Below are 27,650 nucleotides of genomic sequence, written 5' to 3' on the forward strand. Positions count from 1 at the left end.
CACTTGTGTCGTCGTGTATTGCGCTAATAAGGCAATCATGTACACACCGTAGCAAAATCAACTTAGATATCTCGACACGAATTCAAAAACAACATGCGATAAAAAAGAAACGTTTTTTTACCTCGAGGAGGAGGCAATGGAACTCTTGCGATCAAGAGGAACAACGTAGCTAAACGTACGTTCATTTATCCCACGTTGTCATGCTGCAACTGATGTGTAACGATGTTGTTTTCAAAACAAATACGTTGCGCAGTGAAGAAACGTCACAACAGCAAGTCTTACAACCTGGACCTGCCACGTGGGAATGGCAACCTACACCGTAAAGCTGATTCCGCCGCTTGTAAAACACCGCGTGGTTCGACTTAGCTGGCTTCGAAAACACCTTTAAAATGACTTACGCGGTGCGTTGCTCGACACCTCATATCATAGAGGCCCATGTCAGCGCTTATCAATTGCACCGAACTTTCTCAATGTCACCGCAACGGTACACATCAGATCCCGCGGTTGAAATACAATATAATTTATTTGGTAATGTGATAATTTTAGATTTGCTTACTAACACTTTCGCCTCATTCGTTACGGTTCCCAATTTCACAGTCAGAAGGCAGCTAAGCATTGTTATTGCGTGTAATTGGTTTTTCTGCCTGTTACATTATTTATGCACAGCGCGAAATTGATCCCGAGGGGTTTCGCTGAAGAGTGATGCAAAATACTTTCTCGCCAACTTATTGCCGCCCTCCCAGTTTCTGGCTACTGCACAAAGAAAAAATGACGCATGTCATTGCTGAACCCATCAAGAAAGATTAAGTAACTGCTACAGACGGTGTGTGGTGCTCGTAACCTAGTTAAGCACTTACGTTACTTAAATCCGGATGTCTGCCTTCAAACTCCGTTGACTGATGTCGCAGGAGACGAGACAATTCGACTTAGCTGACACAAACAACATGAAGTTCCAACTGTACGCGAGGAACATGGCGCCAAAAATGTGCAATAGGAATGCTGGTTACGTTCATAAGAACAGGCATTTTTCCTTTGTCTCTCAAAGGAACACAAAAATCGATAACGTCTTGCAATTATTCCGTCGTAATGCGCAAGCATTCTTAGGGTGCGTCACGCCCTTTGCTGGGACTATGTATGTATGTATGTATGTATGTATGTATGTATGTATGTATGTATGTATGTATGTATGTATGTATGTATGTATGTATGTATGTATGTATGTATGTATGTATGTATGTATGTATGTATGTATGTATGTATGTATGTATGTATGTATGTATGTATGTATGTATGTATGTATGTATGTATGTATGTATGTATGTATGTATGTATGTATGTATGTATGTATGTATGTATGTATGTATGTATGTATGTATGTATGTATGTATGTATGTATGTATGTATGTATGTATGTATGTATGTATGTATGTATGTATGTATGTATGTATGTATGTATGTATGTATGTATGTATGTATGTATGTATGTATGTATGTATGTATGTATGTATGTATGTATGTATGTATGTATGTATGTATGTATGTATGTATGTATGTATGTATGTATGTATGTATGTACGTATGTATGTATGTATGTATGTATGTATGTATGTATGTATGTATGTATGTATGTATGTATGTATGTATGCAACGTTGTAGTGATGGTGAAGAACACAGCATAGCAAAACTGCGAATCGCGCAACTACCTTTTTATTGGTCGAACCTGTGCTCCACAAAAGCAAGTGACACTCGAAGCGTAACGGTAGCGGCGAGCATAGTCGGCGATCGTCGAAATCTAATCAGTGGGTGAAGGGCTTCGGTTTCTATACATGACTCGCCGAGAGTTCCGGCGTAGCCGCTGGTGCCCGCGTGCCTTCCATAAAGTACACCAGCATTCGCATCGTACATACAATCAGATTCCATAGGGTTAGGTGACAACAGACAGCGCATAGAACTATATCGATAACATTCGAGAGAGAGAAAGAGAGAGAGAGCAAAGACAGGAAAGGCAGGGAGGTCAACCAGACGAGCACCTGGTTTCCTACCCTACACTGGGAGTGGGGGAAAGGGCAATTGAGAGAGCAAAAGAGGGAGAAAGTAAATATTCCCCTACATACAGGCGTGTACTGCGTCAAGCCATTAAGCATAACATCTGTTAGCCGGTGAAAATCCGTCAGCGGAGAAAGAAAAAAACAAGTATGCGTGTCAGTATGTATGTATGTATGTATGTATGTATGTATGTATGTATGTATGTATGTATGTATGTATGTATGTATGTATGTATGTATGTATGTATGTATGTATGTATGTATGTATGTATGTATGTATGTATGTATGTATGTATGTATGTATGTATGTATGTATGTATGTATGTATGTATGTATGTATGTATGTATGTATGTATGTATGTATGTATGTATGTATGTATGTATGTATGTATGTATGTATGTATGTATGTATGTATGTATGTATGTATGTATGTATGTATGTATGTATGTATGTATGTATGTATGTATGTGTGTGTGTGTATGTATGTATGTATGTATGTATGTATGTATGTATGTATGTATGTATGTATGTATGTATGTATGTATGTATGTATGTATGTATGTATGTATGTATGTATGTATGTATGTATGTGACTTTTCTGTTTACCTAGGGTACTGGGTAGTTCGCGGTCGAATGGGTAGCACTTCAGGCTGTTGCGCCTAAGGAACAGGGTTCGAAACCAACTATGCGATCAGTATAGGTCACAGAGAGCAGTTTTGATTGCAGAAAGGGATTAAAGGGAGAAAACGAACCTCTTTCATGCGGACATGGGTGATGCGGGACTGAGTATGTACCGTTGTTCACGGAAACTTTTTGACGCTGATTTGGAGCCCTGGGTACGTGGGACTCGGTCTGTGCTGGTCTTCAATGAACCTCTTTGATGGGCAAGTAGGTGTGTGCCGCTCTTCAGTGAAAGCATTTGACGCCATCTTGACTAGCTAGGTGTGTGCCACTCTACAATGACGAAAAAAAGATTCCTTAAATTTCTACGACACTGAGGGGAAGTGAACGTGCGTCACAAGGGTTCCACAAGGGTTCCTCAAGGACAGCAACCCCACGCTTTAGCCGACTCCGCCACAAATGCATGGGCATGTGCAGTTTTTAATGAAGGCCTTTCACGCCAAGGCGTTAATGAGCTGTGCCATGAATCTACTGGCTATGTCCCGCTCCTCAGTGATGGACCTCTCGCCAATTTCAGTCATTATGTGTGCAGCAAGCAAGGGCACTATTCTCAGCGTTCGTAGGCGCCGGCGTGCCCCACTTCGTGTCTTGGAGGCCGCGCGCGGGCTTCTCAACATTGCCACTGGACGGCGCAGCGTGTCCAGAAGGAAGCGCGAGAGAAGAACCCGGGTTGCCGCGTTGACGCGTTTCTCAGCGTTCGCCCCGCACCCGCGCCTTATGCATTTCGAACGCCACGCGCAGGCTTCGCGGCGGCGCCGCCAGATGGCGACGAGTGTTCTTAGGGAAACGCGAAAGGGTAATCCCGCTGCAGCACAGGTCTCGTGCATAACTCGTTTCGACGGTGGCAATACGTTATGTCGCTATATTGGTTCACTGATAAACTCATTAGTGTCGACAGCCATTGTGAGATTAATTCCACCGTAATTTTTTGGTTCAGACACAACATTTAGGCATAACTAGAGCGGTAGTTGAGAATTCTGCAAGTATTCAGCACTCAGCTTTAAAAAAAAGAGAGGAAGAAAGAAAAGAAAAGCAACGACGATTGTACCAGCAACTGGAAGAAAACACTGTGCTCCTCTAACAGAACACTTTTGGATCTTTCGAAGGAGCCTGACAGCACATTCACCTAACTCAGTATTTGGTCGGTCGAATCTTTTTCGCTCTGAATGTTTCAGGGAAAGATGCAAACTAACTTCGTTACAGCTTGATTCTGGCAATTTCCGTTCACTTAGCTTCAGTAGTAGCCTTTGTCAGGGGTGAAGCAGTGATTATACGGAGATAAATAAAGCTTTGTTTTCTTTTTATCTCAATCTTCAAATGTACAGCAGACGCTAAAATATTGAGGGTGGGGGCACGAGTCGCGCTTATATAAGTTGCTTCTATCTTAAGACAGGTCGCCTCCAATCGAATAGCTCACTATGTGTGTAGTTGACATGTAGTAATGCGGCCTGCTTCGGAAATGGAGGTTATATGTGCTCGGGCTTCGCAAAAATTGGACTTTCTCGCATATCCTGTCCCGTAAACTTTTAGGACCGGCTACACTTCGTTTTCTGTGAAAGGTGTTCGTGTACTACAGACCCAGTCCTTTTTTTCGACACGCATCGGTCTTGCTGAAGGGGGTTGCTGGGAGTGACACAGGAAAGGGCAGGGAAGTTGATCAAACTCGAAATAACAACTGGAAATAAAGAAACCATTACAACGGAGGCTTACTAAAGCAAATAATAATCTGCATAAAAAAAAACACGCAGCCTTCCGGGGTATAAAAGCATACTGGTACCGCATCAAGTAGCGCATTGCTTCTACGTTTTTCGTCCAAAAACGCTCTGAGCTGGTCTTTAAACATAATAAAGGAAGAATAGATGTGCCTAGGGGCGCTTCCGGGAAAAGAGATGTTTCTTTGGTTAACATTTGTTTTTCTCATATGCCTCTATGCGCGCGCATCGTGCTCTCAGCCCGGGGCATAAAACATTTTCAGACTTGTTATGCAGCCACGCTCCGGCGCACACAGGCCTCCTACGCTGCCTCTATAATATACTCGCATACGAGTATGATGACTGGTTCTTCGAAATTCTTAGTTTCACTGCATTTTCCCGTGATGCATACAGAACGTGCGTGCTGTCGTGATACTGTAAGAAGTAAAAGAGGTAAACGGAGAGTGTTTCTTTTCCCTGGCGACCGTTCAGCTATGCGGCATCGCATTTTGCTCTGTGAGCGACCATCCTTGTTGCATGTATTTTCGAGAGACAGCGTGCGCCACGGCCAACAGTTCCAATCGTCATTGGTTTGGTTCTTGGTAAGGGCTAAGATAAAACCTTTTTTTTTCATTTCTTAATTATTTTATTGTTCTCCCGCCGCACTGAACCTGTCTTGTGCAGCTCTTTTGTGCAGCTTCTTCAGGCAGTGCGAAAATGGTGTCCCTGTGGAATGCTGTTTGGCGGAGGACCTCAGCCCAGAAGGCTCTTACATCCTGATTACCTTAATATGTGTTGTTTGCGAAGCAAAGCTTATTTTTTTTCGAGCACGTCTCTTAGGCGCCAGTTCCAGCGGCGAGCGTCGGCGTTGTCCCTCGTAACCGAGCGAATGAACACAGCGATTGATGAAAGCGAACACGGAGCGCAGCGGGAGATGAAAGCCTGCGATAGCGAAGAGCGCGTGAGGAGGAAAGTGGAGGAGGAGGGTGCAGTGGTACCATGAGGCTGAAAACGGAGGAGGAGGGTATGGCGAAAGCGTGCGAAGAAAAGCGTAGTACCGCGCAAGACGGGCTTTGCGGCGACGATGGCTACGAGATGGCGCCAGAGTAGCGCGCGTCGTCTGTATGCAAACAAAGCGCTGCATGAGCGGAGGTCTGTCTGCGGCGGCTGCTGGGAATCGCGCCCGCGCGTCACCCACGCGCTGCCTGTCGCGATCTCCCAATTATCGAGGCAGTCGCACCACACTTCGCCACGTTTGGAGCGTGCCGCACGAGACAAATTGTCCTCGCCCGCCAATATACCACGAAATGAAAACCCGTATTGAGCTCGCATTAGGGAGTACAGTAATCGTCGGTGAATGTTTGTGAAACCTGATGTTTAGCGCGGCAAAGTGTAAAGTGAACAACCTTATATAGCAGAGCAAACACGAGCGCTTCTTTCGGTCGGTTGCAAATACGAATGTCCTACACTACAGGGGGCTTGCATCGCATGATCAAGCAAGATAAATGTTCTGTTGTTTTTAGCAAGTGTGCACAAATGTTTCGTATTCATTTATCGGGCGGAATATTTTGCGTATTTTAATAATCGGCTTCATTGCCGGGAACTGAAATTCGGAATGTAAAGTTATTACGTATGACAAAATACATCTCAGAACTAAAGTTGTAGTTAAGGGGGCTTGTTGCGAGGAAGCGCCGTTCCAGCAGTGTTTTCACACTGTCTGGCCCCAGCGTCCTCTATCCTGGTAACTCTGCCAGAAGTGTATGCTTGTAACTGATGTTCAAAAGGGTAGTCCTTTTCGTTTTGTCCTTCCAGCTGTCTAGAGCCACAGGCTGACATTTGCGCATGTTCCATTTATGTTGAGCAGAGCTTGTTTCTTTCTGTGCCTCTTCTTTCAGCGCTATTTTTGTAATTGTTTGTCTGAAGAGGAGACCAGCATTGCGCCATAGCAGAGAGGGTACGAATTTATGCACACACAACTTACAAACAAGCGCCTCAGCAAAATTGATCATGTGCAGAAAAATAATTGCTACCGACAACCGTACGCATGCGCGTCTCGTACGTGGAAGTTGTTGAGCAGGACGCGTGACTGCACGAGAAGGTCGACTCTGAAAAACACAACTTCATGCTTATTAGCTAGAAAGTCACGTATGAGTGACACATTTCCATTTCTTAAAACAAATAACGTACGTGAATAACAAATTTAACTTAAATCACAGGCCCCAAGTAGCCTACATAGCCATTCGCCCTGAGGACGACGCTATTCCCTTACGCACGTAAGCTGTTTGCGGCTGCTTGTGAACTATTCTAAAACTCTATATTGTCAAAACCAAAAGCACAGTGAAACGAAAAAAACCCACTCCAATGTTACTCATAAAAGTTCATTTTTGAATAGAAATAATTGGACTAGTTGGTTGCTGTCTTTCAAATTTTGATTCAACCAAACATTTCAGGTAGCGGGCAGTGTATTAGCTATATATAGTTCTGTTAATTACGTCGCACTTGGAAACATCAGAGAGTTCTGTCACAAACAACAGTTTAAAATACCGCGGGTTGAGAGATGATATTGATTCAAAAGCGATGATATAATGTGAAGTATCATACTTCTAAAAATATAATTTCACACCCTCTCGGCCTCAAGGGGACGAAGACAAGAAAAAAAAAAGATTTAGACGGTGCCTATTGTGTGGTAATGAATGCAGGCAGAATAAACAATACTGACACCCCTGAGAACACTTTCTCAGAAAGCACTCAATCTAAACAATTTTTCAGGGTTCATTTCAATGAAGTGTTTTGAGACATTGACATCGGCTGAGCGGGCAGCACACTATTCCGCGATTTCGAAATCCTGAGTGCCTATGTAATATATTTTTTGTGCTGATCTCGACACCAAAAATCCAAACACAAAATTATTTGCTAGGCACACATAAAATTCGCGTAGGTAGCACTGCTTGGCGGCCTTGAGAAAATAGCTATATAATCATTCACGCTGCATTCTATGTTCCAATTTCAAAACACGTAATTCACTCCGTTCCCTGAGACCATGAGCCCTTTCCCTCAGTGCCTTCCCTCGCCTCCCTGTGGTGCTTTCGTGACAGCTGTGAAGAAGGAGCGCGTCAACTTATTGCTCTCCAGTCACGTGAAACATGCTTTCAGCTGCAGCTGCTTATTGGGAAATTATAGTGTGGACGTTCGAAAAACTTGAGCTGACTTATAACATGATAGACACAAGGGCACCAAAGTTACTGAGAAAAAAAGTGCGAGCCCGCAGGCAGTGCTGCAAACGAGTTGTGGAACCATACGCTGGAAAGCGTTGCTCTACTATAACACGTTCGGGTTTCGCAACCTCTTGCGAAACTGGAACGTGTTATGGAGGCCACAAAAATTTTGTCGCTTCCATGTTTCTGCCACATTTGTGAGTATAATCGTGCTTTCCTTAGTGGTTTAGATGATATTGCGTTGAACGCCTGCCAGGCATTTTCCTTTGTGATCTTTTTCTTGGTACCCAACTTGGAGATGACACGCATTCCTTGGTGTAAAATTGGAAGTAAGGCAAACGAAGGAAAAAGACAAGCACATTTCATTAGAGCATCTAACCATCTAACTAACCCACGTGATTTAGGGTATGGCACATGGGTAGAAGCAGAATTAACACTCGACTAGCGTTAGTAAGGCACCGCATACACTTTTAAATGAAAGCAATTCTATAGGGGGCGTAAATAAAGCGTAGGTGTTTTGTGAACGCATAGAGAAGCCTGCTGTCATGGTACTAATAGTGTTGTGTAAAAATAAGGCCAATGTGGAAACGTAGAAAATCATGTGGAGTCCTCCCTTTTTGAACGACATTTGTGCGATTATGTATATTTCTAGAAATGCTACTAGCAGAAAAAAAAGTGTAACACAACAAGACATTTGTGGCCTCCTTTAATTTGACCACAAAAGTGCACTGATATTTTCTTGCGTGATGCCATGAAGATATCAACTACGCTGCCTCTAATGGCACGTCCGACTGGTTCCTGCTAAACTCTCACTAAATTTGACGTGATACATAGCCTTCTCTGAATAGGAGTGAGGTCAAACCTGCCTGGGACAAACGTTCAGCTGCTCCCAGAATAGTCGAATGAGCCACGTGATCGCAATTTTGTCGCAATCTAGGCCCGCCCCCAGATCGAAGCTGAGACAGCTTCCGAGCTCTCCGAGCTCGAATGAAGTGTTCGGCAATGAACGTGGTCGGAACACCCTCCTCCCCCCTCCCCTCCTGCAGAATGCACCATAGACCAACCACCTTTATATTATTACATGCATTTTGCGTTGTTGCTTTTGGACGATGCGTGCAGGTGCCCCGACTAAGAAGACGAACTGCTCCTATGTCTCGAGATGTCGGCTAAACTGGCCAGCGCTACACATGGTTTGTAAATACAGACTGTAAATAGCCTTCAGTGTTTCACCCGCCGTTCGCATACCATGTTGTGTAGGTGCATCAATATCATTCTGGAAGCTTGTACATTTGGTACGCCGGTCTGAACTGCTACTCACCGTAGATATAAATAAGTCAAACCAGTGGGTGGCTGTAGCGAGTTGAGCCAGCCTGCTCGTCAAACCCTAAGAAAACTGATCGAATCAATAGCGCAACAACTGGGCCACATCATTTTTTTGCCAGCAGCGAAGCCATCTGGATGTTCTGAAACACACGGAAGAGGCTTGCAGAGTGCTAGTTTACGAAAAAGTGACAGCTTTCAACAGCCAAATTTTACTGTGCCTTTTTCACAGCGTGAATGACAATTTGTGGATCAGAGACTAAAAAAAAAAGAAAGAACGACATCCAATGCTGGGAACCTGGAGCAGAAGCCACAACGCTTTTCTGTGCATAAATGCTCAAATGGTTTTGGTCGGCCACCTTCATTAACATTATGTCCAACATAGCAGTTCGCTAGCAGCTGGTCTTACGAACAACTCTAGCATAAGAAAGTTTATTTGAATATGGGCACTGCCCTTAAAATCAAAGGAGAAAATCATAGTTCGTGCAGTATAACTTGCTGAAAAAATAAATGTGTGACCTTCATACGCTTTTCATTATATTTGTTAGTAGTTATCAGAAAGAAAATCCTAAATTCAAAAATTGTTTTTCTACAAACTTCGAATATACAATTCCATGCGAATCCATTGTACGTAAACATTTGAAATCAATAAAAGAATATAAGAAAATTCTACTCGCCTTTCGCGATTGACTAAGACCTAGCGTCTACGTGCTCTTTGTTTATTACCGATTTTTCTCAACCAGCAGCACCCCACGTATCCGATTTTCAATTACATGATGCCTTCACCTGCCTGATCGTGACGCTTTAACACACAAATTTCATCGTATCATATCGTCAACAAGGTGTTGATGGCAACGCTAGAATTATTGTAGCTCTTTTATGTGACAGAACGCAGTTGGCAGGGGCTTTCAAGGTATGAAAAGACAGCCCACCGATAACTTGCAAGGAAAAACATATGAACACTGTATCTTTCCAACTACTAGCCTAGGTGGCGGAAGCCTGGATGACAAAAGAAGTCATGGAAACTGAGAAACAAAGAAAAACACAAACCCTAAAAAAACTCCCCTAGAACACATCTTACGATGACTGCCGACCTTAATGCGATTAGCATTCATGCAATCCAGCGGCACACTATATTGCTGAAGACATCTTTGTTTACACACTAGTAGTGGTCATCTTGAGTGCTTTGTTGTTTCGGGTTCTTAACTAATTGTACATATTAGAGAACCGTTCTTGTAGCTCGACAGCTGATAAGGCTTTCCGAAGTGTCATGCCCTAACTACAAGAGCGACTCGGTAGCTGTTTTTTATGCGTAGTTGTGTTTGACGTCACAGCGGGACAATGTTCAATTGCATTTCCTATTAGGTGACCTCGCGCACCTTCGGATGCTCCAAAGAAAGCTTCACTAAACGAGCACTTCCAACCGCTGCCACTTTTCGTCCCGCTACTACTGTAGAAACGGGGACAGCGTATTCGAATTTCAAATGCACTACAGTGCGGTTGCGTAGGCTTCTTTTTCAAGCGCAAAACTTTAACTTTCTTTGTGAGCTAGGAGAACGCGCTTTGTAGCTTTTATGATAGTGGAACTTGTAGCTAGGCTGGTTGGTAATCCACCTTGGTAATATTTTCAGCGTGCAGGAAAACACTCAAATCACAAATTGTTGCCTTGCAACGCCGAGTTACCCATAGCTGTCTGAAAACGTGGGATTATACGATTGAAGCTGGTAAGGGTGTTATGTGGGGATTTGTAATCGTGCGTCTATGGTCTAGTCAGTAGGGAATTTGGTGTTGGGCTGTTGAGCACGAGGTCGCGGGATCGAAACCCGGCCACGGCGGCCGCATTTCGATGGGGGCTAAATTGTGTGCTTAGATTTAGGTGCACGTTAAAGAACCCCAGGTGGTCAAAATTTCCGAAGTGCTCCATTACGGCGTGCCTCATAATCAGAAAGTGGTTTTGGCACGTAAAGCCCCAAATATTATTATTATCAGTAGGGAATTGGTCTGCTGTACTCAGGGAACCGGTGTGAAACCAAATGTCGGACACATTTTTCTTTTAAAGACCGTCGCGTGATAGCGGTTAGATAGCAGCGCACTAAAGTGTGACGCTATGAAAGCTCAGCAGCCGATAACTGTGCAGCGAGAGACAGCGTCGAAAACGATAGGCGTCAAGCTAATGCGATAGATACACGATAGCATGGATTAGAAGGGAAATGCTGTTAGATAATATACTAGTTTAGTTGAGTCACGTAGTGCGTAAAATAACTCTTGTTCTTCGGTGTGAATGATTTTTTGCGAAGGCCTGAAAAACGAAGTTGAGGACTGTTAAGGCTGAGTGATGACTTTGGAAAATTCGCAAGCCTCCTATGGACAAGGCGGACGTAGCCGAGGGGCATTTGAATGTGTGGGCCTTGCCTGTGCCCTGAACTTGATTGATAGGGATGGCTTTTCGACCATGCAGAACTTTCTGGCATACAGCGTAAATATTTTGCCAAGACGTGACTTTCCCTCCATGTTCGCAACGACCCGTTCATATAATATAGGTGCACAAATACACACATCTGCGCATAACATAACATACACAAGAGCAGCAACGTTGTGTTTGCGGAAGTGTATCGTCGTTTCATTTTTGTTTCCTACGTTCGTTTGCTTCACTTGGCTAACACCGATAGTGGCTGCGTCTCAGCGCTGCTACTGGCGAGTGGAACGAGCCCGCTGAGAACGCACTTGCCGCCACGATGAACTATCGTGTAAATAGGCTTGGAGACGATCTCCTCTTCTGCGCCACTTTAGCGTTTATTGATCACCCGGAGTGAGCCTTTTCATCCATCACTTTAACACGGCTGCCTCGATGTTTTCCTGTCCTCACAGCAGTTTTCTTCCTATCCCGCAGGAAAATCTGGATGAGTGTTCCGAACTTGCGTTCTCTGGTACGAATTTGTGTTTCGGCGTTGGTCGCGTTTGAACCTTTCGAAGCTTCAACCGTGAAGCCTGGGGCTTCATCGGCCCATCCGTCATCCTAGTGCCCGAGCAGTCATGTATCGATTTAGTGCCTTTTAGAAGAGCTATATTTGTTTGGGAGCAAAATGAGCGGCGTTCCAGCATTTCATGGCTTCTATAACGGATAGAAAAAAAGTTTAAGTACTTAAAGCTTATTCGGAGGCGGATTCAAGAGAACATAGTGCCAAAACTAACACATCCATTATAGGCAAACCCGTTGATAATGAAGTTTGCCGCTTTATTGCGAAGCAAACAGAGCACGCGACAGACAGATCGGTTTTGTGTAGACTTAATCTAGCGTGCCGACTCACTGCTGAGGCATAGTAGCTGCGGCATTCTACTGAGAATTTGGTCCGGAGTTTGAACCTCAGCAGCGGCAACTGCATACATATATAGGCGGGCAGTTCAAAAATGATGGTGCGTCGAGACTTACGAACATGTTTAAAAATCCATAGGGTAAAGATTATTCTGGAATACTCTTACTGCGTGCATAATAAAATGTGGCTAGGGCTAGCAGTCCAACATTAGTTGTTATCAAGGGCAGCGCAATGGCTCAAGCGTTTCAAAAGTGAGAAATGATGACACGCTAGGTGTGATGTAATCTATGCTTTTATTTATTTATTTATTTATTTATTTATTTATTGTTTAATTGATAGCATTAACATGTTTATGATAGTAAGCACTTCACGAGTTCAAGTGAGTTTACGATAGACCCCGTAAGTGAGGGCTGGGGATGAATTTTTTCCACATGGCTCTTTTTGACATGAATCTAGAGCGCGGCATACAAGGTCGTTTTGAATTTTCGTCCATCGGAACGCGGCCGCTTTGGCTCGGAATCTACGAGGTGACCTTTGACATCCGCGCTCAGCAACAAAATGACATAACCACTGGGGCCCCGCGGTGGAAATTCATGTTGCAGTCTGTTTAGAAATGTTTCCACTGAAGCGTGTCCATAACGATGCGGATTTTGATGAGAAGTTGGAAACACTAGCCTGGCTGATATAGCCTGTCACGCTACTCCTGTTGTTGGACGAAAGAAATGACCAATTGCAACACAGGCTAAATGCCAGCACTTCCTGTTGCCCTAGCCACTCTTCTGCTTGGTTTACGTTGTCAAACTGGATAGACAGCATCCGTTTTCATCGGTTTCATTCCATTGGAGCTCAATTTATGTGTTAAAGTCACTCTTAAAATATTTCTTTATCTCTAACCACAGGAATTAAGACGAGGGCAAGGCTGAGTAGCGAGAGAAGGTTTCAGAATACAGAATATTATCTATGGACCGCTCACAATTGTGCAAACAGAATGAAGTTGTATGCTATTGCAAAGGTCACACGGCCTTGGACCTGACCTATGGCTCAGTAGTTCCTCGAAGTGAATAAACAAAGCGCTCCAAGTTGGGCGACAAAGGAAGAAAAAAACGAGCACAAGGGTTATTGTTTAACAAAAGAAAAAGCTAAGGATACAAACGTCACCAAAAAAAAGAAAAAAAAGAGGAAATTAATGCATATCCAACGAATGTTGGACTTTAAATTAATGATGTGAAGGTTGCTTGATTCATCGAGGCCACAACAAAAGCGGATGACGCGTGGATGACGCGTAGATGATGCAGCCTTCTCTCCTGTAGGTCTGCGTGACGCTTAGTGCGTCATGATGATGAAAGGGACCTAAGATGCTTGTCGACGAAAGAATGTTGATGAGAGGTGTGTGTGCGCAGAGATCTACGACGCATATCTGCATATGCTCAAGGAAGAACAGCCAATAGTGCGCACACAATTGCACGTATCTAGTTGCTTAAGCTGCCTACTATAGGCAAGACAAAAGTCAGCATGCAACTGAATCGTTGCTGAATTTTTAGAAATAAGTGTCACCTAGGGTCACTATTAGAATATCCATCCTTGCGGAGCGAGTGTTCGGGCTTTAGTGTATCCAGCAAGCAATAACGAAATAGGGGAACGCAAGCACTTGTTGCGGCATGCCCGCAAGGGATATCTCAGAGTTGCACTGCATATCCTGCACCCGTTTGTAGAAATGCAACATTGCCGTCTTTCATGGCGTGTTGCTTTTCGCGCTGCGCGGAGTTCTGGTTGATCGATCTTTCGGTAATTCTATAAGGATGCCATGGCTAGAGTTGAAAACAATACTGTGCCAGTGGTTATCCTCCTACCGGCCGATCTTCAAAAACTTGTATAGTTTGATATGATTCGTTTCCTCCACGAGGTAAGGCAACGTCATTAAGATCGTTAACGCAAGACGCACAGCAAATGTTCGTTACTGGGTACGAAGTTGCGAATCTAGAGAGAGGCTGAGATGCAGGCAGTGGTAATTGTAATATTGCAATTATTGTGCAGAAAAAGAAAGAAAGGTAGAACGTAAAATTCTTATGGTCTCTTTTTCATAAGCAAAGAGTAACCTTCTTGTTTCAGTGGAGGAGAAGGCCACAAAGCAAGAGAAAAAAGCCTAGTTTCACCTCTAGTGCAAGGCAGTGACGCGATAGCTGGCGAATTATCATACACAGTAAGTCTGGCACCGTTAGGTATGATATTAGTTTGCGCAGACAAGAGAAAATATCCGCTTTCGAGAATACGAAAGCTTCTCGGTGGCAAACAAGTGGATAGACATGGCTTTTTCCGCCTTTCGTTTCTTACCTTTGTCTTCGCTTGAGATTTTTCCACGAAGACCAGGTTTATAAATCAGCTGCAGGCTTGGTGTCAGTCAGTCGGTTCTCTGCATGTGCGCTAATTTTTTTATTTGCTGAATTGACGGACGTGCAGTATTTTTCCCAGTAATTCTTGCGCACGGAGAGAGATTATGAAAGGAAACGTGAGAGGTCGCCCTGAGTGGCCCGAACTGCTGCGTTCTGCCTGCTACTCAGCGTTGCAGGAGGTGGAATGAGAAAGAAAGAAGAAAGTGAACGCGAAGATAATGATTAGTGGAAGAGAAATGGCATGAATACAAAAGAAAAGAGTTAACTGTTAACAGTTATCGCAGTCGTATGAACAGTTAACCACTACTAGAAAAAAAAACAATCAAACAATAGCCTTCATTGATTGGCCCTTTGAGCATTTGGGACATGAATATATCAGACAATTTTCGGAAAGTGATCATTCGCCGATGCCTGCAAAAGGTTTCTCAATTGTTGTCTTTCTTGCAAGTTCAGCGCGCACACACAAATCACATGGTCTATAGTCTCCCACACTGGGTAGTGCTAGACGCCTGGGCTGTCCGCATGGTTTGGCGATACGTTGACTAAAGGCCACATCAAGCCTCAGTTTGTGAAGAATACTTCCACGCGGTATCAGTTGGAGTAAACATTCGCAGGTGCGCGCAGAGCAATCTATTTCCAAGAAGAACAAAAATTAATCATTCTGGAGGTGAAATACTGCTTCGTAGAGTGCGGGGACGTGATATTTCATCTGGGACGTCCTTCATGAAACCCCCGAGAAGAATGTTGAAGTAACACCTTTCGAAGCTCGGTTTTTGCAATGCACAAAAAAAAATCTTGAAATATCGTCCATATGACATCGTTGCACTAATTGCTCTCAATAGTCTTTGAAATGTAGGACGTACGATAAGCACGGGGAAAGTCTGCGATCAACGAAATCCTTTCTTTTTTTTTCTTATAACTGTGGCTTATATCTGCGTATTGTGAATCCCCAGAATAAATTTATGTCTTTGCTAGATGCATGTGTTGGCGTGCCATGCGTGTAATTGTACTGAAATGTTTTGAGAGAGCTGCTGTCATTTTTCCGTGCAGTAAAGACAAAAAAGAAGACGAAGTGGGTGAGAAGTAAAAGCCCTGGCCTGCTACTCTGTGAGACAGCGGTTCAGATGCTTTTGGAGTGGTGTGCATCTTAAAGCGAGAGCTTTTTTTAACTAGGGGCCCTATAACGTAAAACTATTCCAATATGTTTATATTCCAATCTCCTGACGTCAAATTTGCGTAACCACCGACGCAAGCACCGGGCGGTCACCCACAGGGTTGTCTGAACAGACCAATCAAACGCTCTCCTCGCTCTTAGGAGGTCACTTTTGTTTGCGTGAAAAACGAATAAAGCTGCCTAAACTGAGCGGCTTGTCGTATCTAATTGGCTGACAAGAGGCGAGGAGAACGCTCAAGTGGAGAGAGATTCACTGGGGCAGAGCTAGTGCACTGAATATCGATAACCGGATGAAGAGGGTGGTGCCGGCGTGTGCGATTGGTCGGCTTTCCCTTACTTAGCTTGTGGTGGCTGGTCGAAAATCACGGCGGCATACAACGGAAGCTTAAGAATGACGCTGAAACTGACCTTCAGCGAAGAAGTGTTCGCAGAATGAGGTGGTAAACGTGCCGAAAGAGCTCGAAAACGTTACACGGCCACGCAAGAAGCTTTATTATACGCAAATACATCCATGCTCTCCGGCAGGTGCGAGTAGCCAGCGTCTCAGCCATCGGCGGCAGCTATCTTTTATTCCTTTCGGAACGGGGCAGCCTGCGGCTATTCCGAAGAAAATTCAGTTTTGTTCGGCATATTAATGCATATTTATCGCGTACACGTCACTTTGACGCGGTGAGTTTGTGCGGTTTTTTGACGTCGCGTGACAGGCAGGGGGAGTGGATGCAGCCCGGAAACTTTTTACCAATAGCCGAGGGCTAATGGCGAAAACGGGTCGAATCAGAAATAACTGTTTTTCTTTTTTTCTGTCAAATCATGTATAATCAGTGTGTACACATCATACCAGATGGGGAGGTATCGCGGTTTTCGTGACGTCACGTGACAGACAGGTGAAGTGGGCGTGGTCGAAAAAAGTTATTGACCAATCGTGGAGGGCTGATAGCAGAATTGGAATAGAAAAGTTTGGAATAGTTTTACGTTATAGCGCCCTAGATCAACCAGTTTGCATCGCTGAACAATCTTGCACAGTAGACAGCGGTACATACTCACTGACCAAAGTTGTCTACTAACTTGTTGCCATTAGGTATGCCCTAGCTGGTGTTTTGGTGAGAAGACACCGTCGATCACTGGGTATGTGCTCGAATAGACAGCTTGCTGGTGATTGCTGTCTGGCCTATAGTAGGGAAACCTGAGTCACTTGGCATGTTCCACTCGGTATGTGTGCCCGAACAGACAACATCGGCAAAGCCTATGTAATATTGGTATGTGCCCCTCGTTGGCCAGTCCTCCAGAATTCATGAAGCAAGGTTACGCAAGGGCTATGTAGCCCCAAACGTATTAAAATGATAGCGCTCCAACCATAAAAGACACGTCCGCACCCAGCGCTGCGGCTTCATCAATCGCCAGCGCATCGAAGTTGCAGCCAAAATGATACGGATCGTGGGCGTCGCTAGGGAGCTTTCGGTGCAATGATTACAACAAGATATAAAGTGTCGTGGCATCATGTGGCATTGTGTGCTGTAGCGAGAGTGCCACTTCATGTGTCTGCAGATGTTCCCGTGAAGTTTCCTGTTTCTCGAATTTCAGGGGGATTGGTTATATAAGAAAGCTATATAAGAAAGCTATATAAGAAGACTTTTACAAGCATCTTCAATGGTTTCTGCTACAACTCATCTTTTCTTTTTCTTCCTTTTTATAAACTCGCAAAGCACTTAAGCATTTCTGCAATGAACACCGGCGGACACAAAAACAAGTAGGCGAGGTAGCCCACTATAGCTATCGCTTTAATATAGCGTTGAGGAGCATGAGGATATAACTGTAGTGTGTTGGAGAATTTAATAAATCACCGCGAACATTTAAGCACATTAGTTCAACGCAGATGTCACAATAACGCACAGAACTATTCTTTTGTTTTACGTGTTGAAAACACGACCTAATTATGAGGCGTGGCCTAGTGGGGACTCCGGATTCATAATAACCATGTGAGGTTGTTTAATTGGCACCTAAATTTAGCACACGCGCGAGCATCGTTGCAGAAGTTTGACTCAGCCAAAAAGACCTATTTAGAGGTAATAAAAACAAGAAATTATTTAATATCTGGGACGTCACACTGGCGTACTGGTGCTTTGGTATCTGGCCGACATTTATAAAAAATGAGATATCGACTTTCACTTTCTCTTCTAATAATTAATTTACTACGTCAAATTTCTAGTAAACAGCGTTATGAAATAATAATTTATCGTTCTATGATGATTTAGGGGTGCTATGACGTGAAATTATTCCACTCTCTTTTTATTTCAATCTCCTGATGTCAAATTTACTTAACGACCGAGGCAAGCATCGGGTGGTAACCCTTAGCGTTGTTTGAAAAGTCCAATCAAACACGCTCCTTGTTTATAGAAGGGCACCTTTTTTGCTTTATAAGCGAATAACGTTACCTATATTGAGCAGACTTTCTTATCGAATTCGCTGTAAGATGAGGCGAGAAGCATGCTGAAATGGTGAGAGTTTTCACGGCGCCGAGCCAGCACAGTGAAAGTAGATAACCGGATGAAGAGGGTGGTGCCAGCGTATACGATTGGTCCGCTTCCCTTACTTAGTTGGCGGTGACTATAGTCGAAAACCACGGCGGCGTGCAACGGAAGGTTCAAAATGCCGCCAGAATGGATTCTCAGCAAGGAGGAGTTGGCAGAGCGATGTCGTATACCTGCCGAAAGGTCTCGATAACGTTTTACAGCCCCGGAAAAATTTTATTATATGCAAATAAATCCATGCTCCCCGGCAGCTTCGAGTAGCCAGTGCCAGAGCGATCGCCGGGCAGCCGTCTTATATTCTTTTCGGAATGGAGCAGATGCCGGCGCATCGAGAAAGAAATTCACTTTTGTTCGGCATATTAATGCACCTCTAACGCATACACGTCACTTTGACGAGTTGAGCTTTTGTGGTTTTGCGGTATCGCGTGACAGACAGGCGAAGTGGGTGCAGCCCGAGAACGTTTGACCAGTAGCAGAGGGCAAATGGCGAAGAAGGCGTAGAATCAGAAATAATTATTTTTCTTTCCTTTGCTCTAATCATGCATAATCAGTGTGCACACATTATATCAGATGGGGCACTCTCCCGGTTTTCGTGATGTTGCGACGTTGCGTGATAGACAGGCGAAGTGGGGGTGGCCCGAAAACGTTTTGACAAATTGTGGAGAGCTGAATAAAGAACTGGAATAGAAAAGTTTGGAATAGATTTACGTTATAGTGCCGTAGGTTTTCTATTTATTGTTCCTTTAAGACTGGTGAAAAGGTTATTGCCTCTATAGAAGTGCAAGTTATCCGCCGTGGTGTGCTTATCATGGAGTAAAAAGTGATGAACTTGTGCTGCGGTCGATCTTGATCGTCTTTACAGGTGGTGCGGGGTCATTGACACTAAGATAATCACTGCTCAAGGATAACAGAGAAAAGGTAACGAAGAAATGAATTAAGAACACCGTAGGAAGGCGGTTCACCAAGGAAGGTAAAAAAGAAAGAAAAAGCTATCGATGAGTGTATGGTAAGTGGTAGGGATGGAAGGGAAGGCGGGTTACATTCAGGCTCACACATTTCAGTAAACGGCCTTTGTTATTTCCAAAGCCAAGCCGCTCTCAGCACAAGTAAGCATGCGCTTGCAAATTCAATTCCTGTTTAGGCAACGAATGGCCGCAGTTTGATATTTCTGGATTGTGCTCTTGAGCCAAGGAATATGAGAAATCACAAGGTAGAATGGAACTAATTAAGAGAAGTGCTCGTGAATAGGTTTCTGAAGCCAGAACTCGTGAGATTAATCCTAATTTTAATGAAACTAAGAGGAGTGCGCCATCAGAAAAGAAGTCAGTGCTGCTCGACTTCAGCTTCTCGATACTGCCAAGTCATTGAGCTTTATTTTTTCTTTTTTTGGAAGTCAGGGTACTGGATGACTCTCTTTTGTCCTACCGGCTCTCGCAGTCGGTCGCTCCATTGTGTTCAAGAACGTGAATATGATCAAAGAACTCAAAAGAGCGCACAGCACCCCGCTTTGCTGCCATTGAATTGTGCGATCCATTTAGCGCTGTTCAGAAGCAGCTAGCATTGATGAAACGTGGCTTTCACAGGAACAGAGTGAAGGCGGCGGTATAGAACTACGCGAAAATAGAGAGAAGAAAGAAACATCACTTTGTAATATTCCGTTCCACGCTGTTTTCATATGCAAACATGGAAAAAAATTTTCATTGAAGGGTCACTGCCTTCTTTACACCCACCTCGTTTCCCCGCATACGAAACAAAAAGCAGTGGTTGTCGTTATTCAGGCCGACGAAACGTGGAGCAGTTTATTTTATGTAATTTTACTTCGTCTTTCTGGGGCCGTTATTAGCTGCAAGGGCAACTTGTACGCTACCATATATATATATAGAGAGAGAGATAGAGAGAGAGAGATAGAGAGAGAGAGAGAGAGACGGAAGGCATGGAGGCTAACCAGAGGTGAGTTTCCGGTTTGCTACCCTGCAGCGGGGTGGGGGACATAGGGGTTGGAAAGAGAGCAAAAAAGGAGAGAGAGAAAAACGAGGTACAGCAACAGGTTCTTGTTACGCTACCAAATGTATGCACCGACAGCTGAGAAGCTAACCGTTTTTCTTTTAAATTCTAACATTTCAGAAATCTCTCGCAATGAGCTCTTATGCTTACGAAATTCCGTGCCGATATATATTCATTCGAGTCAGGTGGAGTGTCCGTATTGAGATACAGCAGAACGAATACTTGTGCTTGGGTTGATTACGTCCACTCAGAATTAAAAAAAAGGCAAGTTTGGGTTATGTGTATCACCTGTGTGCTTAATTGTTGAATTGAGTACTTCGGTTGGCAGTACAGTATTCCTACAACTATTGAAGCAAGCAAAGAAACCATTGCAAGAAGCTAGAAGCTCACCTGCCATTCATCCGCGCTCAGTATGTGAAAAAACGAACGAACAGCAGCAATAAACGTTTAGAAAGAATCTCGAAAGATGTAGTAAAACCAACCTTTTAGGAAACATAAAAAAGGGCTTAACAAGATGCGTTAGGCCTCGACCGATCGCGTCGTCTTGGGCATTTCACAGTAGAGGGGTGATGCTGCCGGTCAGTGCTTCACTTTATTGATAGCTGATTCATATAGTTTTTTAGTGCTAATGATGAGTACGAGGTGCTTCAAAAAACCGGGGCGTGAGAACACTTCCAATTGATTTTATTCGAGAATACAATACAAATCTCAATATAAAGGCGCGATTTATTGACACATCATGCGCTTAGGAGGCGAAGGAAAAGCATACAACGAACATCAACGTGCTCGCATCGAGATTTGAAACCCTCATATATATTTGACTCAATTAACGCGACGCATGGCGCGGATAATCCGTTTACACTTTTGACGGTGAGCATGTAAAAATGTCGTTAACGCGAAATTCTTCAATATGGTGCAATTCTTTCTTCCCTCTAAGCCCTCTGGTCACCAGATTTGGGTGCGTTTTCAGAGGGTGGTGCACTTTTCTAAAAATAAAAATAAAAACGCTGTGCCCGCAGCAGTTTCCAAGTCGTGCATCCTAAAGTTTATAACTTGGCGTTCTACCCGTGATCACGCAACGCATTTCGCAGAGAACGCTCTCCCTGCAGTCTTGTACGCCTCTCCCCCATTAAAGAGTTGTAAAATTCACAATCTCCTCCTCGCAAGGAACAAAAAGGGGCTGTTCTGCTCGTCAGTCCAGCATACCACAAGCGCTCACATTCAATGTCCTCTGAAGGTTCGCGTGTTTTTAATTTCTTTTGTGCCTTCAAAGTAATACCTTTGCATTGCTTATCGTGTTTCCGCTATCTGGTTGTTTCTATGTTTAGTGCGTAGGGCTGCGGTTGGATGTCTGAGCGTACGGGCTCGCTGTCTCGTTACCGTGTCAGCTGCATTGCCTATTGTGTATGTCTTCGCAGCACCATAATTTTTTCAAAGCGTTCTCTCACCTAGCTATTACCTTCCGATAACTGAACGTCGTCCAACCCCCTAAGCTGTGCACACGTGTGTGTAAAAAGTACGGCGATGTGCGATACTATTGCTACAAAACAGAAATCAAGAACGAAAAAGCGCCGGTGTGGGCGCACCTAAACTTTGCATTGCGAATCGCTGGCAAATCCCAGCAAAAGCACTTCTAGTTAATGGTTACATTTTCTTTGTTGCCCTTTTATGGCTTGAAGCTCATTCAGTATTCTCACGAAGAGAGTGGCAGGGAGCTGTTTTCGAGCAGTGAGCCTTTGCACACACGATCCTGCAGGGCGATGCTGCAAACTCATCAGATTCCTTTATCTATCGCAAATAGAAGGGTCAGTGAAGGACCTGACAAGAACATAATCAAGTCAGCTATAATTTTGCGTATTCCAAGTATTAGCACCGAACGCATTTAGTGCGTCGCTTAACAGTCCGCGTGTTCACTTGGTCATTCGTCTTGCTGTATTTATTGCTTTATTTATTACCGGCATGCAAGGCGATAATGCTAGAACAGCAGCTTGGGCTTGTTGATTTTCCATTCTAGTGTTAACAGCGCAAGAAGTAGACAAGACACTAAAACGAGAAGATGGCACCACAAGCGCTTGTGGTGTCATCTTCTCGTTTTAGTGTCCTGTCTACGTTTTGCGCTGTTAACACCAGGAAGGAGATCACAGTGCCTGGAAGACGTCACGGGCTGTTGCTCTTCGCCTAATTCATAGAACAGCTAAAAAGGCGTGAAACATACAATATAGAAGAGACTGTAGTGATAACAGTTCTAAAGTTCCATTACACGGAAGAAGAATACTTGTCCATAAACAGTTCAGAAGCGTTAGAGTACTCATGGTGGCGCAGACATAGCGGCCCTCGTTGGTGGAAAACACAGCGCACACAAACACACACACAGAAGAACCACAGGAACGCGATGGTATGAGTCAATACGCGAAAGACGTGTATATGAAAATGTCGAAAAAAGAATCATTTCGATAAATACCGCATCCTGATAAAAGTTGCAATAATGGAATTTCGTAAGTTTTAGCCTTTTCCGATTCTTCAAGAAACTTCACTGATGCACATGCTGCACTTTGTTGCAAGTGTTCTTCCTGAGGGTCATGCACACATGATTTTATCTAGTGATATTGGCCTCCTATCCAGAGCATGTACCTTCTAAGAAAACTTTTTGTAGTGAATATCATAATTTTCGCAGTGTGATACCGGATCTTAATGTCTTTCTTAAGCCTCCTAACAAGAGCCCATAGAGCTGTTGGTTTCTGCTATCTTGTACAAGAAGCATTTAGTACAGGCTGTGCTAATCCGAATTCTCTGAATTGTTGTTTATATATGGATTCACCAGTTTTCACGCGTATGGTGAATTGTCTTACTAGTGGGCTTTACGTGGTATAGAATAGAGAACAAGGGCACGTTCTGACACGAGAAGTCTTCCAAGAACAGGTTACAGCTAACCGTCATCCTCCAGGATGGGGGATAGGAATCCCAACCAAGCGTTTGACCCTGGTCGTCCACCACTGGCTGCATCGAAGACAAGGGACCGCACTGGCCCTTCCGCTGTCGCCCTTGAATCTTCCGACAGCTCAACGGTTGAAGAAATGGAATCGGACAACGATTTCACACTTGCCGCGGGTCGCCGTTTGAAGAGAAAACTCAGGAGGACATCAACAGACAGTGAATCGTTGCCCAGGCAGGACAGTGGTAAGCAACCATTCACTGTTGCTTACGTCCCTACCACAGCTACCGACGATCTGAATACTTTGAACAGGCAAAGCTTAACGGAGTACTTTGAGCGAATTGCGCCCGGCCAAGTCAGCGAGATCAGAATGAACGCTCGGAGGAACATCCTTTCGGTGGACGTGAACAACAAGTCAATTCTGGATACGCTAAAGGCTGCCACACTACTAGGAAACATCCCAGTGCGCTCCTTCTTTGCGTATGGAAAAGGAACCTCGACTGGCGTTATTTCTGACGTGGACAAAGAAATCGCAGACACTGACCTCCAGCGGCTTCTGAATTCCACCGCACCAATAGTGCAGATTCACCGCTTCGGTCAATCCCGGTGTATTAAAACAGTCTTTGACTCTGAAACATTACCTGACTACGCAAAAGTAGGATACGTAAGACACCGTGTGCACCTTTACGTGTCAAAAGTGGTGCAGTGTCGGAAGTGTTTTAAAATAGGACACGTAAGCGCAGCTTGCAAGGGCGGCGTGACATGCCAACGGTGTGGAGGGGCCCATCAAAATGATAGCTGCGATGCTACTGCCCTAAAAAGTCCCAATTGCGCCGGTCCACATTAAGCGACATCAAAAGACTGCCAGAAAATCAAGGACGAAGTGTCAGCGCTTCGAAAGATGGTGCGGGACAACTCCACTCACAGGCAGGCTGCTACATCGATACGCCACCGCAGACGTCGATCGCGACACAGACGACAGCAAGATAAGAGTGCTTCCCGTACAGATGGACCATCGGCCGCATGGCAAACTCCTCGCTTGCCAAGTTTGCTTCTGCGATCAAGATGCGGGCCTGACGTACCTTCTTCGGCAGCAGCACGTGCAACACATGCGCTGCATAAAACGACGCCTCCGCCGACCGACTCTGACATTGACTGGCCGTCGCTCCCACCCAAACAAACAGGCTTAAACGCGTCGGGTGATGTGTCTGCAAAAGTGGTTGAGAATGATAAGACAGAAAATGAAAGTGTACGAAGTATGCTGAAACACCTGATAACTACGATGCGTTCACTTCTCTGCGGACTACGGACGCCGATTGCTAAGACCGCGCTACATGTTCTAGATGCTTTGGAACCGCTCCTCGCGGCTCTACAATAAGGCATCATGGCGCTGTCTTTTGAAAACCAATTACGAACATCTGCAATAATGCAGTGGAATACCAGAGGCCTACGAGGCCGCCTCGCAGACTTTCGGCAATGGATGTTCAAATACCATTTTCCCGTGGCTGTAATATGTGAACCAAACATGACGTCTTCACTACGTGTATCTGGATATGTGCCACTGTGGTCAAAGAATGATCACAATTCAAGCAAAGTGCTCACTTTTGTTCGTCGGAATTTAACGTGCCTTCGTAAAGACATTCCTGCACATGCTTCCAACGAGTACGTTTGCATAACGCTGAAGTACAAGCGGCGCACACTCTCAGTAATTGGCGGGTATATGCCCCCAACATCGAGCATAGACTGTTCATATTTGCTGTCCATACTGAAAGCTTGTCCGGGTCCCCACATAGTCATCGGTGACTTTAATGCCCACCATCCCATGTGGGGCTCTGCTTCGACGAACGCCCGCGGTAGAGACTTGGCTGACTTCATGCTTAGTCAAGGCTTGATGGTGATCAATGATGGCTCGCCAACATACCTTCGAGGCTCTTACTACAGCAGTTGTCTTGATATTGCGTTTGTTTCAAAAAGCCTGCTGTCTGCTACACGATGGTGTACTGATCTCGACACCCATGGAAGTGACCATCTACCAACATATGTTCAGTTGAAATGGTTACGTCCCCCAGCTCCTCACACTGTGCGTTCTATCGATTGGCCAACATTTCGAGAACCTGTGACCAATGCATGTCAAGCCATCCAAGCACCATCCAATATTGAAGATGTCATCGCGGCAACTTTACGTGACACAACAAAACACCTCAGCGCACCCTCACCGAGATCATCTATTGATGACCAGTACGAGCGACTTCGTGCGATACGGCGTCGAGCAGAACGGAAATACAGAAGGACCAAATCACCATTAGACATCACTGCATCACGCCGGGCTCAGCGCCATGTCCTGCGACACCTTGACAAGCTTGACAAACAACGCTGGAGATCATTCTGCGGCTCTCTGGATCCGAGAAAACCTCTCTCTAGAATTTGGAAAATTGTACGAAGCCTTCGCTCGGCTCCACAACAGCTTCATCTGTTCAGCGCTGTGGCCATACGGCAAGGCCGGCGTGAAGTTGAGGTCGCCGATGACTTCTGCAAATTACTCGTGAGCTCCTCGAACGATATACCAACCCAATCACGACTGACTTTCCCGTCATCTAGTGATCACCGTCTGGACGCACCTTTTACTGGACGCACCTGGAACGATATACCAACCCAATCACGACTGACTTTCCCGTCATCTAGTGATCATCGTCTGGACGCACCTTTTACTATGCACGAGCTCGACGCTGCGATATCTTCTTCCCGCCGGTCAACTTGTGCAGGACCAGACGGAATTACATACTCCGCGATTAGTCATCTTGGAGTAAAAGGTCGAGAAATTCTCCTGGCGCTCTACAACTCTACGTGGGACACAGCAACTGTGCCTAATCACTGGAAGTGCAGTCGTCTTGTGGCTTTACTAAAACCTGGGAAATGCCGACATGATCTCTCACATTATCGGCCAATAGCCTTGGCAAGCTGCGTCGGTAAAGTGATGGAGCGGATGGTACTGAGCAGAGTGGAATGGCTACTCGAGAAAAGTGGTGGACTTCCTCATTTCATCAATGGATTCAGAAGAGGCCGATCATCAATTGACGATGTGATCGACCTAGTATCTTCTGTTCAACAGGAAAAGAGACGCCGTCGTCTGGTATGCGCTATATTTCTGGACATCAAATTGCCTACGACAACGTCTTCCACCATTCGATTCTTCAGGGGCTTGAGGATATTGGTGTTGGTGGCCGGATGTATGCATCGCTGCAGAGTTACCTCAGTGGCCGCACCATTTTCATGTCCACTACGGATGGCGAGACTGATAGACATGACGTTCGCAGGGGTGTTCCGCAGGGTGGTGTCCTTAGCCCAATATTGTTCAATATCATACTGGTGGGCCTTGCAGATGAGCTACCTGAAACAGCGCGTATCAGTACGTACGCGGATGATATCTGTATTTGGTCATCTGGGGTCACACGTCCACAAGTGCGTGCAAGGCTCCAACGTGCGGCTACCATAACGGCGAAGTACTTGCGCCGTAGAGGCCTGCAACTCTCAGCAACTAAGTGTGCAGTCATGGCATTCACGCGCAAATCAATGTCACATTATCCAATCGTTGTTGACGGAACAGTGCTCCCTTTAGTCATCCACCAGAGATATCTTGGCGTGATAATAGACCACAGCCTTACTTGGACGAAACATGTTACTGAGCTTAGGGCTAAACTGACCAACTTAATACACGTTCTTCGTGTAATATCAGGACTGAGATGGGGCCCCACTGAGCGAAGATTGCTCCAAGTGTACCAGGCACTTTTTGTGGCATACATACGCTACAGCATGCCTGTGTTATCTAACATGGGGTCATCTTGTATACGCACGTTGGAGAGCCTTCAGGCACAAGCACTACGAATATGTCTTGGCTTGCCACGCTGCACGTCAACTAAGGGCACAATAGCGGAAGCACGGGCTTGTCCTATCGATATATACAGGTCTTGTGAACCTGTGCGAACCTATCTTCGCCTGCTAACCAGACACTCACACCATCCACTGTCAACACTTCCAACCTTGACTGTGCTTTTTCTAAAGCTATTGCATGTCACGCAAGCATTGTACCTGCAAGATTCCAGGCCACCGACATCCCCGTGACACCTCAATGGACATTGCCAAGACCACTAGTGAGGCTTCAGATACCCGGAATTAGGAAGAAATCTCATGTTTCCTCCATTGGCTTGAAGCAGCTCACGCTGTCCCATATATTTATATCATATAGTGGGACTGTACAAGTATATACCGATGGTTCGGTCATGCCATCTGCCACAACGGCCGCATTTGTCATTCGACAACTTGGAATTACTCAACGATTTCGATTAGACCACAAATCG

General features: G+C 44.8%; 1 long non-coding RNA gene across 3 annotated transcripts in view; it reads right to left on the reverse strand.

Annotated features, from left to right (window-relative positions):
• Positions 1-27,650, reverse strand: part of LOC135901311 (uncharacterized) — a 454,233-nt gene that overhangs the window by 170,294 nt on the left and 256,289 nt on the right. The window contains exon 7 of one of the 3 annotated variants that reach the window (XR_011512843.1): positions 14,750-14,817. The exons of the other annotated variants lie outside the window; for them this stretch is intronic. This is a non-coding gene — a long non-coding RNA (uncharacterized lncRNA). Of the gene's footprint in view, positions 1-14,749; positions 14,818-27,650 lie in introns of those variants that run through there. 3 annotated transcript variants of the gene reach the window in all.

Source organism: Dermacentor albipictus, chromosome 3 (assembly GCF_038994185.2).
Source record: "Dermacentor albipictus isolate Rhodes 1998 colony chromosome 3, USDA_Dalb.pri_finalv2, whole genome shotgun sequence".
In the NCBI taxonomy this organism is placed as follows: domain Eukaryota; kingdom Metazoa; phylum Arthropoda; class Arachnida; order Ixodida; family Ixodidae; genus Dermacentor; species Dermacentor albipictus.